This window comes from Lontra canadensis, unplaced genomic scaffold, assembly GCF_010015895.1.
Source record: "Lontra canadensis isolate GAN:19392208 unplaced genomic scaffold, GSC_riverotter_1.0 scaffold7, whole genome shotgun sequence".
In the NCBI taxonomy this organism is placed as follows: Eukaryota; Metazoa; Chordata; class Mammalia; order Carnivora; family Mustelidae; genus Lontra; species Lontra canadensis.
In genome coordinates this window covers 8,181,725-8,198,665 of record NW_022631001.1, presented here as the reverse complement: position 1 = coordinate 8,198,665, position 16,941 = coordinate 8,181,725, and the positions used below count along the sequence as shown (strand labels likewise).

The following is a 16,941-nucleotide window of genomic DNA, read 5'->3' as shown; positions in this document are numbered from 1 at the left end:
CTACATGGGCAAATAGCTAATGTAAGGGAGTGAAATCGGTCCCAGTCAAAGGGTGGTGTGGAAAACAGGACATTGGCTATGCAGGTAGTTTTCCCTTCAACTCCTGAAGGTGGCCAAGTGGACATTCCCTCCATGTTTAGAAGGGGGCTACTGTTTAATCCCGAAAGATGACTGAGTCCAGAATGTTGCACTGGAACAGCCAGATCTCTTCCTTCAAAAGAGGTGACAAATCACTGCTTTCATGCAAAATCCCCTGATTGTTATAGGGCGTTAGTTCAAACCTAAAAGCAGCAATCCTTCACACCAGCCCAGTGAAGCATGCCTGCAGGGTTAACGTTTGCAGATCTGAGATCGAGAACAAATAGAAGCCACGTACAGATATATATAAAACTAATAAGTCAACAAAACTATTAATAAAATGTGTTCCAAGGGCTCCTGGGTGGCTCAATGGGTTAAAGACTCTGTCTTCAGCTCAGGTCATGATCCCAGGGTCCTGGGATCGAGCCCCGCATCAGGCTCTCTGCTCAGCAGGGTGCCTGCTTCCTCCTCTCTCTCTGCCTGCCTCTCTGCCTACTTGTGATCTGTGTCTGTCAAATAAATAAATAAAATCTTTAAAAAAAAAATGTGTTCCATCCTCTACTCTGACAAATAATTCAAATCTGAAAGGTCAGATTTGGAACTAGAGTTCTCTAAGTCCTGTAAGTACCAGACGAGGTGGAGTGGGGGAAGGCAGGCCCTGCCTATGCCCCTACTCCTGCCTAGCTTCTCTTCTTACCCCCAGCTCTCCCCCATGTGCATGTGTGTGGACACCCTAGGCCACATGTCCAAGCTCTGGTCTCCTACTTCCCCACTCTCCACCCCTCTGTGAACAGCTTCCCCTTAACCAGTCCTCAATCTTGAGCCCTGGGCAGGCAAGGGCTGTCCTAGAGAGAATGGATCCAGCAAAGACACTCACTCAGGCCCTAGAAACAAGCCAAGTGGTCATCTGGGCAGAGAATTCCAGAATGCTTAGAGCTAGTGCTTGGTCTAGAATCTCGACTTTAGAATGTGTCTGGATAGCCATGAGCAGATACCAAGCGGGCACGTCTCCTTGCCTCCCCAGTCTCCCAGTCTTGTGGGGAGAGGCATAGCAGAAGGAGGGCCAGGGGTGTCTTCTGCATTGTGAAGGCTGAGGTGGCCAGAATTTAAGGGCAGTATTTGGGCCCTTGATTTATAGAATATTTGCTCCTGATGAGATCTTAGAGATCACCTTATTAGTCCCATGCTGTGAGAGGCAGTCCATAGTCCTCTCGAATCACAGACTTTTTATTTAGATATATCAGATATCTGAATTTAATCCCATGCCCAAACACTTGTGGGTCTGTGACATGTAATTTATCCTTGGTTTGCTCCTCAGGAAAATGGAGATGAAATACATTTTATTCTGGCATATCAAGGACATTTTTGATCGATGGTGGTTATCATCTTTAGGTAGATGTTCATCCAAACAAAACATCCACCCCGGGGAGTATCGATCTCGTGGAGCTCCCTCTCAGCTACAGTTGTTTGCTTACACTCTTTTGGTTAAGTACAAGGATGATCTTAGCCTGCCTTTCTAGTTCTTGAATTATCTTCCGTTTTTCCATTAGAAAAAGAACAACAGAGAAAGGAAATTACCAAGACAACGTTGTTTAAACTTGAAAAAGTTTGTGTCTTCTCTCCAAGTCTGATGGTGATAACTTCAGCTTTTAGGGTCTTTATTTTCAAAGCTCTGTGTGATTTCTAAAATTAATTTTTTCACAAGACATGACGTGTAGATTCTTGCCTAAACTTCCCTGGAGACTTATACTCAGATAACTTTCTGGAATCACTTCAGTAAGAGATTTTTTGAAAGATAGTGTTTTTGTTTTTGTTTTAGGAAGGAAGGAGAGAAGAGAAGGAGAAAATATTGCTTTACTAAAAGGAAAATATTTTAAGCACAATTTAAGCCAAAGCTTTTCTTAAAGAGTAAGAGGGGATACTTGTGTATGGAATTTATAATTTATTACTGAAGTGAGAGAAGTTGGCATTGACAGCTTCCATTGGCCAACAGCAATGGCTAGTGAGTGTTGGCATCAAGCTTATATTCTCTTTTATGTAGCATATTAAGTCAATTGCTTAAAAAGGAAAGTCTGGCTAATTAGCCTGCCAAGATCATAATGCTAACTGTCTAGTTCTAAGGCTGTATACTCCTGAAAAACCCCATTAGAGAATACTTCTTTTATGCCCAGAATAATTGTAAATGCCTGAAAATGTCATCATTGCCTGTTCATCTCAGAAAAATAATAGATATTATTGGATACCCACTTTCTCATAGATTCATTCACATTTTTCTTATCCTTAAGCATTGTTCCCCTGTCAGGACATTTTGATTTAGGACATTCAATACACCATATTTTGGTACAAGCAGGAGATCTAGTTGTATATAAGAATATTTCAAACCAGGAAACCCATTCAAAATGTTTTCTGCTGCTCTAATTGTAGAGAACCCATTAAGTCTTATTATGTTAGAGATGAAGATTTTATTTTCACTCACCATCAGCCTATTGTTGAAGTACCTCTCTCTCTTCATCAGCTACATGGCTCCGGTGGGTTGGAAGATGGATTGTGTTGTGGATCTCAGACAACAGGAGAAGAAGATATATGAGAATATGATGATTTGGGGATTTAATGAAAGTATAGGTTGATGATCGTGATGACAGTGGTATGGCAATTTATATTCTGGTATATCTTTGCCAAGCATACTTCCCAGCACAATAGCATACTCAAGTTTGATATTAGTACTATCGTTCCCAGTTTATCACTGAAGAAAATGATATTTAGGCATCTACCTTGCCAGAGTCACTGAGTTAGTAAAAAGCAGGTTCAGGACTCAAGGTCAGGTTCACTGCCTCCAGAGCCTGTGTTGTTTGTTTGTTCATTTGTTTTCAGAGCCTGTGTTTTTTGACCAATACGCCACAGACAGAGAGATAAATGATAGCAAACATTTTTTCGTAGTAGGAACTGCTTTACACATATGCTCTCATTTCATTCAATTCTGACAAGCCAGAGAAGGATATTATGATTAGCTGCTTTTTATAGATGAGGACACTGATGCTCAGAGAGTTTTACAAACATGCCCAGATCCTCCAGCTTGTAAATTCAAGAGTTGGGATATACTCCAGAGCCTCTAGATTGCTTTGCCTTTTGACCAGAAAGTGGAAAAACCTTCAAGAATTAAAAGCCAATTTTTGTTTTAAATCACTTTCTGTGGTATTTTAGTGGATAGAACTAGGGAATTGAGCCATAAAAGAGATGCCAAGGTGTTTTGCATTTGAGCTCACCAAACCACAATTTCCCAATGGGTCCTTTCATCTAGTCCTGTGAGCTCTTTTGTGGTGTATGACCCCCCAGCTTGAATGACTAGATGGCCCGCCAAGCCAGAAGATGAAGAGATGGCAAGCTGTGGTTTTATAAATGTTCAGTGAAGATAGTGGATAAGTGTTAATATTATTATATGATTTGTTGTTCAGAGGATCTATCTGTCCATCTCCACACACACACATACTGGCTTAAGATCCCAAAAGTTTTTCAGGGAAATTTTCATGGGTGTCCTCTTTCTCACGTTGCTTGCTGTCTTGTGATTTCTCTTCATTAAGCAGTGAGGACCACTGGGAGTGTTGGCCAAATCTGCTTCCCTGCTGACCTGAGTAGCCTCTCTGCAGAGTCCCTGCTAGGACAGAAATTCACAAACAATAGGTGGCCATTGCCAGCAATTTTGAACACAGCAGTCCTGGTCCTTGGCAGTAGTAACCAGCAATTGGCAAGCGCTTACCCAAATCCCCTGCCAAGAGAGAGCTAGGACTTTTGAAATTACCTTGTTCCTTTCACCTGGTTGCCACATTTTTCTTTAAAAAAAAAAAAAAAAAGGTAGGCTTTGTGTGTGCAGGTATGTTACTTTGTATCTTTCATGCTGAAACTGTCCTTGACACATGCAAATTTGGGTCTTTGCAGATGCTTGGAAAAATGAGTGCCCTTCCATGTCGAAATTCAGTTCTTCCCTTGGGTAAGAGATTTGATTTGGGAATCCTTGCTTTTTGATATTTTATTGGTGCCTTAATTGAAATGGTAAGAAGAGGTGCGCCTGGGTGGCTCAGTGGGTTAAGTCTCTGCCTTTGGCTCAGGTCAAGATCTCAGAGTCCTGGCATTGAGTCTCAAATTGGACTCTCTGTTCAGCAGGGGGCCAGCTTCCCCCACCCCACCCCCTCTGTCTGCCTCTCTGTCTACTTGTGATCTCTTTCTGTCAAATAAATAAACAAAATCTTTTTTAAAAAATGGTAAGAAAATAGTCTCTGTCGGTCCGTGCTGTATATCAACATGTTAAATGGTAAATCATACTTGATTTTTCCTTATAAAAGTTATTCAGAGCTTATGTAACATAGCTTTCCCATGTTATGGAGAAGGGAACTGAGATACACTAAGTTTAATTGATCCCCCAAAAGTCATGAACCTAATTTAATTTATTGGGTGTTCATTGACCCCCTGCCTGCTTTGTGTGGAAGAGGGTAGCATTGAGGCAATAAAATGAAAGCATTTTGTACGTAGTATACCTATCTATATTCAGGACATAAATAATAGCATAAATCTAGATGTAATTAAGAAATAATTAATTTAATTGAGAAAGGAGAGCTTTCTAATAACTAATTTAAATCTAAATAACTAATTTAATTGAGAAAAGGAGAGCTCATGGTCTGAGAGAACACAGAAGATCTAGGACCTGAAGCATGCAATCATTTATTAATTCAGCAAAGATATACTGGATGCTTACCCTGGGCCAGGATCTTCCCAGACTAGGGGGTTAACCCAGCCAAAAGGTACATGTGGTTGCTGCCATTATGGAGCTTGAGGTCCAGAGGGGCACCCAGCTAAATGGGGAGAAACAGTACAGAGTGATGAGCACTCTGACAAGACAGGGTTCTGTGGAACTGCAGGGTTGGGAGCAGTGAACCCAGATCCCAGAGGGCTGGGGATGAGTTGTGTATAAACCAATGGAGGTGTGATGGAAGGCATTCCGGGAGGGAGCCAATGGAGCGAGTAAGAGCATGAAATGTCTGGGAGAGAGCCATGTGTTGGGCACTGTTCTAAACCCTTTCCATATAGTATCTGTTCTGTTTTGGTGTTTTTAATTAACATATAATCTATTATTTGCTTCAGGGGTACTGGTCTGTGAATCATCAGTCTTACACAATTCACAGTGCTCACCATAGCACATACCCTCTCCAATGTCCATCACCCAGCCACCTCATCCCTTGCACCCCCCTCCCCACCAGCACCCCTCAGTTGTTTCCTGAGATAAAGAGTCTCTTACGGTTTGTCTCCCTTTCTGGTTTCATCTTGTTTCATTTTTCCCTCCCTTCCCCTATGATCCTCTGTCTTGTTTCTCAAATTCGTCTTATCAGTGACATCATATGATAATTGTCTTTCTCTGATTGACTTATTTCATTTAGCCTAATACCCTCTAGTTCCATCCATGTCAGTGCAGATGGCAAGATTTCAGGTTTTTTGGAGGCTGCATAGTGTTCCATTGTATATATATACGCCACATCTTCTTTATCCATTCATCTGTTGATGGACAGCTAATCTCTTTCCCTAGTTTGGCTATTGTGGATATTGCCACTATAAACATTTGGGCGCACCTGTTTTAACTCTCACAGCAATGTTAAGTGGTATGTGTATTGTTAACTAAAGTCAACTGACTTGCCCAAGGTGACCTGGCCAGCAGATGGAGGAGCAAGATTCTATCTTAGGTCTGTATGATGTAGAGTTGTACCCTGAAGAAACCCCTATGGAAAAGGATTTGAGTGAGCATTTGAAATGAGGTTTTAAACATGGCTTGGTACGATGATGTGTCTAAGACAATGGCCTACCAGGGTATCCAGGACACTAGATGATCCAGAAGATAGTCATTTTGGCCCCAACTGGAGAGTGCCCTTGAGTGCTGGCAAGCCTCTGCTTGCCCCTTGGGCCTCCCTTGCTGGCGTTCCAGCTAAGCTGCCTCTGCAATGCTGAGGTCCTTCCCCATCCTCCTTGATTGCTTGGCACCTGCTCCAGGAACCAGCACTTGTTTCCCCTCACTGAGCTACCATTTTGGCCTGAATTCTGCTCCCTCCCTCTGGGAAGTGCACCACCGTCAATCTTTGAATGGCCTGGCCTCCAGATCCTTAAATTCCCTGGCCCAGATAAAGGGCTGAACCTCAGACAAAGTACATTTTCCTGTCCACTCATTATCCTCTCTCTGTGTCTGCAACCTGATTTCTCTGGGATAGGGCCAGTCCCCACTGGTTTCTACAAACGAATTGGAGATCAGCTTCAGGATGTGTCTGGGTTCTGTCTGGGGAGTCACCGTCTGAAAGGACGTGTAGTCAAAATACAAAGTTCAAATTTGTGTTCATGGAGACTTTCCAAATCATTCTACTGTAGGAAAACTATTCTGTCAGTACTTACTCTATAGAACATGGGATCTAGGGACACCCGGGTGGCTCAGTTGTTAGGCGTCTGTCTTCGGCTTGGGTCATGATCCAGGGGTCCTGGGATGGAGCCCTGCATCAGGCTCCCTGCTCAGCGGGAAGCCTGCTTCTCCCTCTACCACTCCCCCTGCTTGTGTTCCCTCTCTTGCCGTCTCTCTCTCTCTCTCTGCCAAATAAATAAATAAAATCTTTAAAAAATAAATAAAACATGGGATCTGATTCTCCCTTGCCCTCCATATTGAAAACAAGGAAACATATTCCTTGGGTTTCCTCCCACCTGACCTGATTACTGCCGCTTGTCTAGGTGATCTTTGTCTTTTCCTGTGTGTGTGTGTGTGTGTGTGTGTGTGTGTGTGTGTGTGTGTGTGTTGTCTCAGCAGCAAACTTCTCCTCAACCTCTCTGCTATGATTTAGATAAGCATAATTTTCAAAGACCCTGCAATCCAGCCTCCCATATTTTTCCGTATTTTGCAATGACTGCCTGGTCTTGCAGAAGCAAGGCAGACCGGACATTTGTCTTTTACAGTTGTGTATTATGTTGGAACATTCAAGGAGACCATTTCTTAGTGAAACTGCTACACTTGGTCATGATTTTACAGGAAGCACGTTATGGGCTTGTTGTTTTTACAGTAAGGCATCTTTGGACTGAAAGTTTAAATTACACAGCTAAGGTTTGTTGCTCTTCAGCAATATTTCTCAGGTGTTCCTTGTTTCAAATTTTAGGATTTTTCTTAAACTCTATCGAGTCAGAATAGAATCTGACAAATGTAGTGAGGTATAAGAAAAGCCTGTTTTTGCTTCTCAGGGCAAATCATATTCTGTCTAAGTGCCGCCTTCCTGCCTTTGGTAGGCTCAAAGAAATTAATTTGACTGTTTATGATGTTATTTAATTTTCAATAATTATTCAAGCATATATAACTACAGATATCTATGCACTAGGCAGATGGATCAGCAATTGTGCATGTAATTAGAAATAACCCTTGAAATACAAAAGTAGATTTTAATATTCAGCATCTAAAGAATTGCTAACATTACAAATTGCCCATACCCTGGGGTTGCAGCCAGTGATGTAAAAATTTAAATATAAAAATTTAAATGAAAATTTCAGCCTCCTCAGCACTAAGCAGTTATTGAATTATAGTAGAAAATCATGGCAAAACCACTTAAAGGAACACCCTTTCTTTCTTTAACATAAAAACGTGATGTGTTTCTAACTAATTAAAACAAGTGATTTTAAATAATTTAACTTTTTTAACAAGGCAAATGCTCAAATGGGAGAAATCGAATTTAAAAATCATACTAGTAAATACCAGCTCATTTTAAGATTCTTACAGAGACAAAACCAAAATATTTTATTTTCTGCTTTTTAAAAGAATTTTTTAAGTAATCTCTACATCCAACATGGGGCTCAAACTTACAACCCTGAGATTAAGAGTCACATATTGTACCAACTGAGCCAGCCAGGTGCTTTCTGTTTTTGTTTTTTAAAATGCTTTCTGTTTTTAAAATGAAGGACAGCACTCTTGTTTACTATTGCCAAAAAATATAAGGAATGCACTTTATTTCTTGTTGAGAGAAGGGGAGACACAGAATCATATGATTAAATAAGCTCAGGTTTTAGATTAATGTGTTCTGGATTCAAGTCCATGGTCTGCTATTTATAAGACAAATAACTTGGAGCAAATCCTTTAATCTTGAAGCCTCAGGATTTGTTGGTATTTTGCTCTACTGACTGCTGTTTTCTTTTAACAATACCTAACATGGTCCCTAACACCCTCATAATGTCTTTTTTTTCTAAGATTTTATTTATTTATTTATTAGGGAGAGAGAGAGAGAGAGCATGCACACACATGAGCAGGGGGAGTGGCAAAGGGAGAGGTACAAGCAGACTCCCTGCTGAGCAGGGAACCCAACACTGGGCTCAGTCTCAGGACCCTGAGATAATGACCTGAGCTGAAGGCAGGTGCTTAAATAACTGAGCCACCCAGGTGCCCCTCTTGTGGTGTCTTAATAAAAGTTTACTGATGAAGAAAAGAGGAATTGGAAACATGGAAAAGCATAAAAGAAGATGGAGACAGAAAGAGAAAGAAATAGAGGGAAAAAAAGTCTTCAATGACCATCTTATGGCTTTTTATAATATTGTAGCTGAAACTTAACACTCATGTTGTACTTTTGCAACTGTGAGCATCACCTCTTTATACTTAAGTCAAAAGCTAGATCTTCTTATTTGCCAGATGTTTTCTACTTTTTCTTCTTGAAGTAATAATAATGTTCGTGGACTTCCTATTTTGTGCCAAGAGCTTTGTGAATTTCAAAGATGAACGAGACACAAGTACTGACTTCAAAGAACTGAAAATTTGAAGAGGTTGATTCTTCCAGAAAAGGAATTCATGGCGGGAATACTCTGAGAATTACCAGGCATCCGTTCAGCTTTTGAGTGTGGGAAGGCTGATATTACACATGAAAACCAGAGGTTTATGTGCAAAACAATGAATGAAGCTGGGCTTTTTGCCACCAGAGGAGCAGATCTAAGCCCTCGAGGGACACCGATGGAGACACTGGAGGACATCAATTCCAGAATCCACGATTTCTTTGCCATTGTGAAAGGTTCAGGAAAGAAAGGAAGTGGAAGACTTCGCAGCATTGTCTGTTTCAAACCCATGGCTAGAAGAAGCAATACAATGCAAGTAGAAAGAAGCAACCACTGGCCCAGTGAATGGTATCAGTGCTCGTAACGTCTGCAGCCTAACTGTAACTCCATCTCCACTCGATGTAATCTACAAGTCCAGAAGGACGTCCCCCTAGGCCCTCCTTTTGTGTCAGACCTTATATTTCCTATGGCCCTTGTGTGCTGGTTACAAGGCCAAGAAGTCCCCTTTCCTTTTTTTTTTTTTTTTAAAGCACTTTCTATTTTTTTTTAATTTTATTTATTTATTTGTTTGACAAAGAGATAGAGAGTACAAGTAGATAGTGTGACAGGCAGAGGGAGAAGGAAAAGCAGGCTCTCCGCAGAGCAGGTTGCCTAGCTAGGGGCTTGATCCCAGGATGCTGGGATTGTGGCCTGAACCGAAGGCAGGCGCTGAACCGACTAAGCCACCAGGGCACCCAAGAAGTCCCCTTTCCTTAAGAGGAACCATGTGTTGTTTGTCTCGTGATGTATTTTTGCTGGCTGTGGGTACTTCCATGGCTTCACTGGAGAAAGAGTGAAACACCTCTGGCTTTTCTCACTTGGCATGTCTGTTGCACAGAGGCTCATAATTGGGGGGTGGGGATGATGCCACTGGGGGGGTTATAGAGCTGGCAGCATCTTTTTTTCATTCACTTGGCTGTGCTAATTCACTAATATCTTAGAAAGAGAATATCTGACGTTCCAGAGGCATGTTTTCAATCCTGTGGTCATAATAAAAGCTTTGAGACTAAAAAATAATTACCATTTTCATTTTTTCTTGGGATTTCTAGAAGTAGTTGTTTCTTTACATTGAAAATTTGCAGAAATACCATCAACCCAGATTACTGTCTCTCTCTGGAAAACAGAACGGCTTGAGGTGAAGATTCTGAGAGTCTGTGATTGTCACTTCTACAGTGAAAATAGGTATTGTACTGCTGCATTAAAGATTGAAGTGGCTGAGTCTGAAATGAAGAAAAGAGAAAGGTTTCCTTTGGTTGTAGTTAGGACTAAGATTCTTGTTCAACTTTACGTTGGAAATGACTTGAACTGCATGCCATAAAATTAGCTTTAAATGGAAATGGGAAACTGTGGTTGTTTGAAGACGGTTTCCTTTATTATTAAGCCAAGTGCCGTCTGGGTAACAGCTTGTGTACCTTTAACTCCTGGGACAAATTTGTTTTTTCTTTAAGGCTTATATTGCTTTGTTCATTCAGGCGTGTCCAGGCCGCCTGCTGGTCAGGTCAGTCTCCGCTAACACCCAAAGCCTGGCCGAGCAGGAAAGCTGCTCCCTTATCACTGCCCCTTTGTGCCTTGCGTTTTTTTTTTTTTTTTTAAAGATTTTTTTTTTTTTTTTTTTTTTTTTTTATTTGACAGACAGAGATCACAAGTAGGCAGAGAGGCAGGCAGAGAGAGAGAGGTGGAAGCAGGCTCCCCGCTGAGCAGAGAGCCCGATGCGGGGCTCGATCCCAGGACCCTGGGATCATGACCTGAGCCGAAGGCAGAGGCTTTAACCCACTGAGCCACCCAGGCGCCCCTGTGCCTTGCGTTTTGAGCAGAAAGGGAGAGCAGTGGCCTGTGTTGGCTAATCCTGGCAGCTGCTCGTCCTCCTCAAGGCCGGTCCAGAGTGAAAGTCAGCTCAGTCATTGGCAGAGTCAGCAGTATTCACAGATTCATTTAAGAAGTCTATGCCAGCTTGTGTTTTTAATCAAAAGCACACAAACACACATAAATTGCCACACTCACCCTTAAAACCTGACCTTTTATCATCCTTTTCCAAATACCGTTGGTTAAGGGTTTGCAGTTTGTGTGGACAACCTGGTTTGCTACTACTGGCTTGTGACCAGGCATGTTAAATATAAACCCTGAGAGCCTCAATGTGCTCATTTATAAATGAGACATAATAATATTGTCCATGCTGGGTTAGGCTGAGGATTAAGTAGGGTAATGCATCAGTAGGCATTCATTCGACACTTGGGATGTAGTAAATACTAAACAAATGTTAGCTATGATTATTGTTTTTGGATTTAGCCATAGGCACCTCTGCTCCCTGGAGAGGACTTCACTTTTCTGGAATCTGTCTCATGTAGAGGTTATTCTCCTATCTTGCTTACCATGGAGGAGGAGAATTGAAGGTAACTTGTACTCTGTCTTTTGCCTAAAACTGCCTTTTATTTATTTATTTATTTATTTATTTATTTATTTATTTTTTGAAGCTGTAGTGTCTCAGCCTCACAGATGTTTTCTTACAAATCGTGAGCTCTATACCTAGCTTCCCATCATCTTCTCTATCCTTGCCCCCGTCATTACTCTCGGGGCCTACAATATCTTCATGGATGATTATCAAAAGTTAGTCATTTCAAATGAAACCATATGTTCTCATCAAGTCCTATCCCTGAAACTGAATTCTCATAATCCTTGGGTCTGTTTTTTCTGTTCACATGCCTTCCTATTCTGTGAAAAGCCAAAATTATTACTTAATTCATCTTTTCACCTTCCAATTCCAAAACACACACAAACAAAAAGTATGGAGGTCCCGCAGTTCCTGGTGCTCTCCAAGGTGCTGAAACAGGACACGGAACAATATGATCATTTCATAAACACACTGATTCCATGTCCAGTTTTTCAATTTATAACTCTGATTCACAGAAGCTGTCAGGTTTGTGTGCTACTTTTAGGTTTCCAAGCCCCATGAGGGGAAGCGAAAAGTCACAGAGTTGCTAATAAGCTCCATTACAGATCATTATTCCCAAAAGCTCAGTGCTTGCCACCATTAGAGCACTCACCTCACACTGAATTGTAACTTTCTATTTAGTTATCTGTCTCCCAACTAAACTCAGAGCTCCATATACTGTTTCATATGTCTCTGTGCCCCTGAACCAAATTTGGCTTAAAGTAGGGATTCAATTAATATTTGTTGAATTCATACATGCACCTACAATGCATTTCTCACTTTCAACTTTGTAACGAGTCTCTAACTGCTGTTTGGCAAGTCCATTTTTCATATTTTTTATTTTCCTTTTATTCTCTTTCACATTCCTCCCGGTTTTGCCTTCAAACTTTTCCAATGCCCTGCACTGTCCACTCCTCCATCTCAATTTTTGAAGAGTTTGGCTCATATTTTATCAAGGGTGTTTATATCACTTACGTGAGTTCCCTCAACTTCCCTTTAAGTTGTTTCTACCTATACTGTACCACATTACCACCCACCATGAGAGGAAGTGGGAGGGATCTTGGGGTCCCTCTTCTTCCCTGGACTACCCTTTCCCTATGTTTCCTGATGTGCCTAGATTACCCGCAAAACAGCACAGGTTCAAAGGAAGTTTGTTGCCCTGGGTATTATAGGCAATTGATGAATCACTAAACTCTACCTCTGAAACTAATAGTACACTACATGTTAATGGATTGAATTTAAATATTTTTGAAATAGAATATTCCTGGAATTTAACTTTTTACTTTCCTTACCAAGTTGCTGTCCAGAGTGCTGACCTTAAAGCAACTAATGTTGGCACTGTGGCTTTGCACTTCGAATCTCTGCATCTTCACTGTCTGGTTTGGGCCTCATTGGCTGTAGCCAAACCTTATGCCAGAAGTCTGTCCTGATTCCTCTCCTATTTAACCCCAGCTCCCTTATCTCTGGTGCCCTAAACTTGCCAAAATTGAATTGGTTAATTCTTGATCAACACCAGTGTTGATATCAGGCCTACCCTGAACCCAGCCACGGTGTGGTGCAAGTCTGCAGCTCTCTGCCCCAGTCAGACTTCAGGAAGCCTTTGTAAATTCCTGAGCACTGCAAGGGGTGATAAAACTTGCTTTGGTAAGGCTGCGTTGTTTCGGAAGGGAAGAAAACAAAATCATATGATGCCTTAAGAGGTCTTGAAACCTTGACCTCTGATGTGTTAAGAACCTGGAAGTGTTCTTAATTCAATGCAGAAAGTAAATAAGCTTATCCTCTATTCCTGAGGGGTGACTTATTTGGGGGTGAAGAATCTCCAGGATTGCCTTTGACAAAATGTGAGTTTCATAGGCCTGAAGGCTCTTACCACATATTTTATGGGCCTTATTTTGGAATGGCTTCTTTTATAGGGCCAGGGTAGATGTCTCATGCTATCATATCAAGCATTTGCTGCCAGCCTCTGGCTTGTGAGAAATTCTTTAAGATATGAAGCCTCCCATAAAGTGCTATCATTCTCTAAGACAGGCCTGGGCTTGCAGGGGTGGGCATGAGACTTGGGTCTCTGGGAGAGAGGGGGATACTCTCTGTCCTCTCAGAGGCACTTGGGTGTCCAGTGCTTATTCCAGGCAGTGTAATTACTAACCACTGATAAGAATTTATTTTAATAACTCCAGAAAATGTTTGTTTAGGTAAGAGGGAATTTTCTTTTCCTGGAGGTAAGCTCTTGACTAACCAGCATTAAATTACATTTCAAATGGTCTCTCAGAAGCCAAAGTGTGAATGCAATGTGATGGGTTCATATGTGCAAGTGCTGTGCATGCACACGTGTGTGTGTGTGTGTGTGTGTGTGTGTGTGTGTGTCTGAGCTGCTGAGTGCTTAAGCCTGCTTTTATATTTTGAGGGTTATTTCTAGTAGGAGATGAGCCTGTCCAATTTATCTCTGGCACTGAGCAAGCCCTATTTGTCTCTGGCATGAAACAGGCTTAGCTCATCTGGTGCCGGCTCTGGTTATCACGCTACTCAGCAGGGGTAATTTGTTTTGTTTTATTTCTGTCCCAAAAGGTAATTAATAATACAGGGACAAAATTGTCTGTGTGGTGTTTTTATATTTTTGATTACCCAAAGAAGAATTTTTTAGGAGGCTTTCCAAATAGCTGCTTTGCACCTGGCTGGAAATCTACTCTCCTCGATCTTCCACGGTCTATTCCTTCACCTTCACACACTCTCCAAGCCCCATTTAATGTGGGTCAAGGAGGATTTCAGAGAATATTAAAACACATATCAGTGAGTAGTCTTTGGTGCATGATAACACTGAACCAGAGTCTTCATTTTCCAGCACAATTTTCTGGCTTCTGCCAGTGATTTAAAGAAATCTCCCAAATATTATTACACACAAGGTGTTGTGCCCCATTCCCTCCATATATCTTACTTAATCTTCCTAACAAAACCAGGGAAATCACTTCTGTTGTTGTGTACAGTCAGTGTTTTTGATGTATTCGCAGAGTCACTCAGCTATCACCACAATCAGTTTTAGAACATTGACATCACCTCAAGAAGAAACCCTGTACCTCATAGCTATCACCCCCACCCCTCACCCCCCATCCCTTTGTGCCCTTACCTCCAAGCAACAACTGACCTACTTCCTGTCTGTGTATATTTGTGTATTCTGGACATTTCATGTAAGTGAAATCATATCATGTATGGTCTTTTGTGATGGATGTCTTTCACTGAGCATAATGTTTTCAAGGCTCATTAATGTCATTTGTACTGGCATTTCTTTTTTGGCTGAATATTATAGGTATATACCACAGTTTGTGTATCCATTCATCAGCGGGTGAACATTTATATTGTTCTGGCCATCGTGAACAATGCTATCAATGTCCGCATTTTTGCATCAATGTATGTTTTCAGTCTATTAAGAATATACCTAGGAGTGGAATTACTAGGTCATATGGTCACTCTATATTGAACTCCTTGAAGAATGCCGTATTCTTTTCCAAAATGGCTGCACCATTTCACATTCCCACAAGCAGTGTGTCTAAGTGCCAATTTCTCCACATCCTCATCAACACCTACTATTATCTGACTTTTTGTTTTTAGCCATCCAGCTGGGTACTAAGTGGTATCTCATTGTGTTTTTAATTTACATTTCTTAATGGCTAATGGTGTTCAACATCTTCTCATGCGCTGCTTGCCTATTCAATTATCTTCTTTAGAGATGTTTATTCAAGCCCTTTGCTCACTTTATTGGTGTCATATCGAAGAACCCCACCGCCAAATCCAAGGTCGTAAAAATTTACTCCTATATTTTCATACTTATTTCTGTTGCTCTAAAACACATTTTTGATGGGTATTTTCCCTGGTTATGGAATACTGGATTTGTTTTAAAATACTCTTCTGCTACACATGATCATTAAAAACCTCTGTTGTCTACTTTTGGCCTTGGGCTTTCTAAATGTCTCTTTGCTTCCAGTTAGACATCACTTTTGTTCTTTATATGTGCCAGGGGTCCTCTGGTTGGGGCTTTGCTGCTGTTCATTGGCCCATTTGTGAATGAGGTATATATTTTAGCTTCTGTGTTTTATCTATGTTTATGTTTTTTGTTGTTTTTTGTTTTTTTGTTTTTTGTTATGTTTTGTGTGTTTATTATTATTCTATTGCTCTCACAAATGGGCCTTATGAAAACTTTTGCAGAAATATGAGAGTATTTACTGAAAAAAAGTTTTCATGCTTTAAAAATTCTGAAAGAAGCTTTTAGAAAAGGACGACTACCGATCAATGCACTATTGTCAACTTTTTTGACAGAATACTTAAAAGGTGATTTAAGACTAGTTAAGCAGCACTTAACAGTAGGAAAGAAAATTTCTCTTTCAGTTCCTTAATAGCCTATCTGAGGCACTTATAAGGAAAATTCTCCAAGTTTCACAGTACTCTAGTGTACTGACACTTTTATAGCTAAACTCCTTCAGTATTGACAGTTTTTCAGATCCTTCTATTTCGTGTTTGTTTCTGTCATGACACTTTTATCTGCCTTATATTTATTAATAATGTTATCTGCCTTATGTATTAATAATGTTCGGAGAGCTCTTTGAAAGAAAGTATGGCATTTACACAAGAAAAAGTCAATTATTTATTTGTTTAACAGTCATAAAAATTCCACCAAAGTCCATGTAATTTCAAGTATCTTGAAGTATTGAAATGTATTTCTTCCTACATAGGACTTAATCCAACCTCCATAAAAGATTTTGCCTTTTAGAATTCCCACAACTTTGTTCTTTTTTTTTTTTTAATGTTTTATGTATTTATTTGACACAGAGAGAGAGAGTGTGAGAGCAAGGGAGCGGGCACAAGCAGTGGGAGCAGGGGAGGGAAAAGCAGGAGAGGGAGTCTAACGCAGGGTCAACTGGCTAAGGCACCCTGGCTCCCCCCACAACTTTGTTCTTTAGTTTTCTCAGAGGGAGTAGTAAATTTGTTTCCAGGTGGCATCAACCATTTGATAATTTTAAATGTCTCTTGCCCACGAAGAAAGAGTATTTGGGGATGCTGATTTCATAGTTTCTATATTCATTCACTAAGATGGGTCATTAAATCCCCTGTACGGGGGTAGTTGTCACCTTCTACCCCTCTGCCCTGTCACCTCTGTGGTTTCACCTCCCCCCACCAGTATCCGCTGGTCCCTCCCTGGCTCTGTTTAACTCTAATTATCACTTTCAGACTTTCACTAGCTAACATTAAATTTTTATTTATATGAGTTAGTGCTTGGATATTTATATTCATATGTAATGTGTGTAAATGGCTGTGTCCTGTTTGAGACAAACATATTTACTTCTTATTTTGCTTCCTGATGTCCCAGTTACTCCACTGCTATACTGACTATAAACTGAGAGAATTCCCTTGAGCAGCTTTGATGCCTGAACTATACCAGGAAATAGCTGAAGAATGGGTCTTCTGCCTCGTTTCCTGTGGGCTCTGCCTCTGCTGTTTTCCACCCACAGACCCTTCTCTCCTAAGTGCAATGTCATCTGCAGGATAATTGCCCAGAAAATATTTTCTGATGGGTTTCTCGGGGCTTACTT

At 40.9% G+C, this 16,941-nt stretch overlaps 1 protein-coding gene across 5 annotated transcripts in view; it reads left to right on the top strand.

The window, feature by feature from the left end:
* Positions 1-16,941, top strand: part of FAT3 (FAT atypical cadherin 3) — a 639,398-nt gene that overhangs the window by 319,479 nt on the left and 302,978 nt on the right. The gene's annotated exons all lie outside the window — the stretch shown is intronic.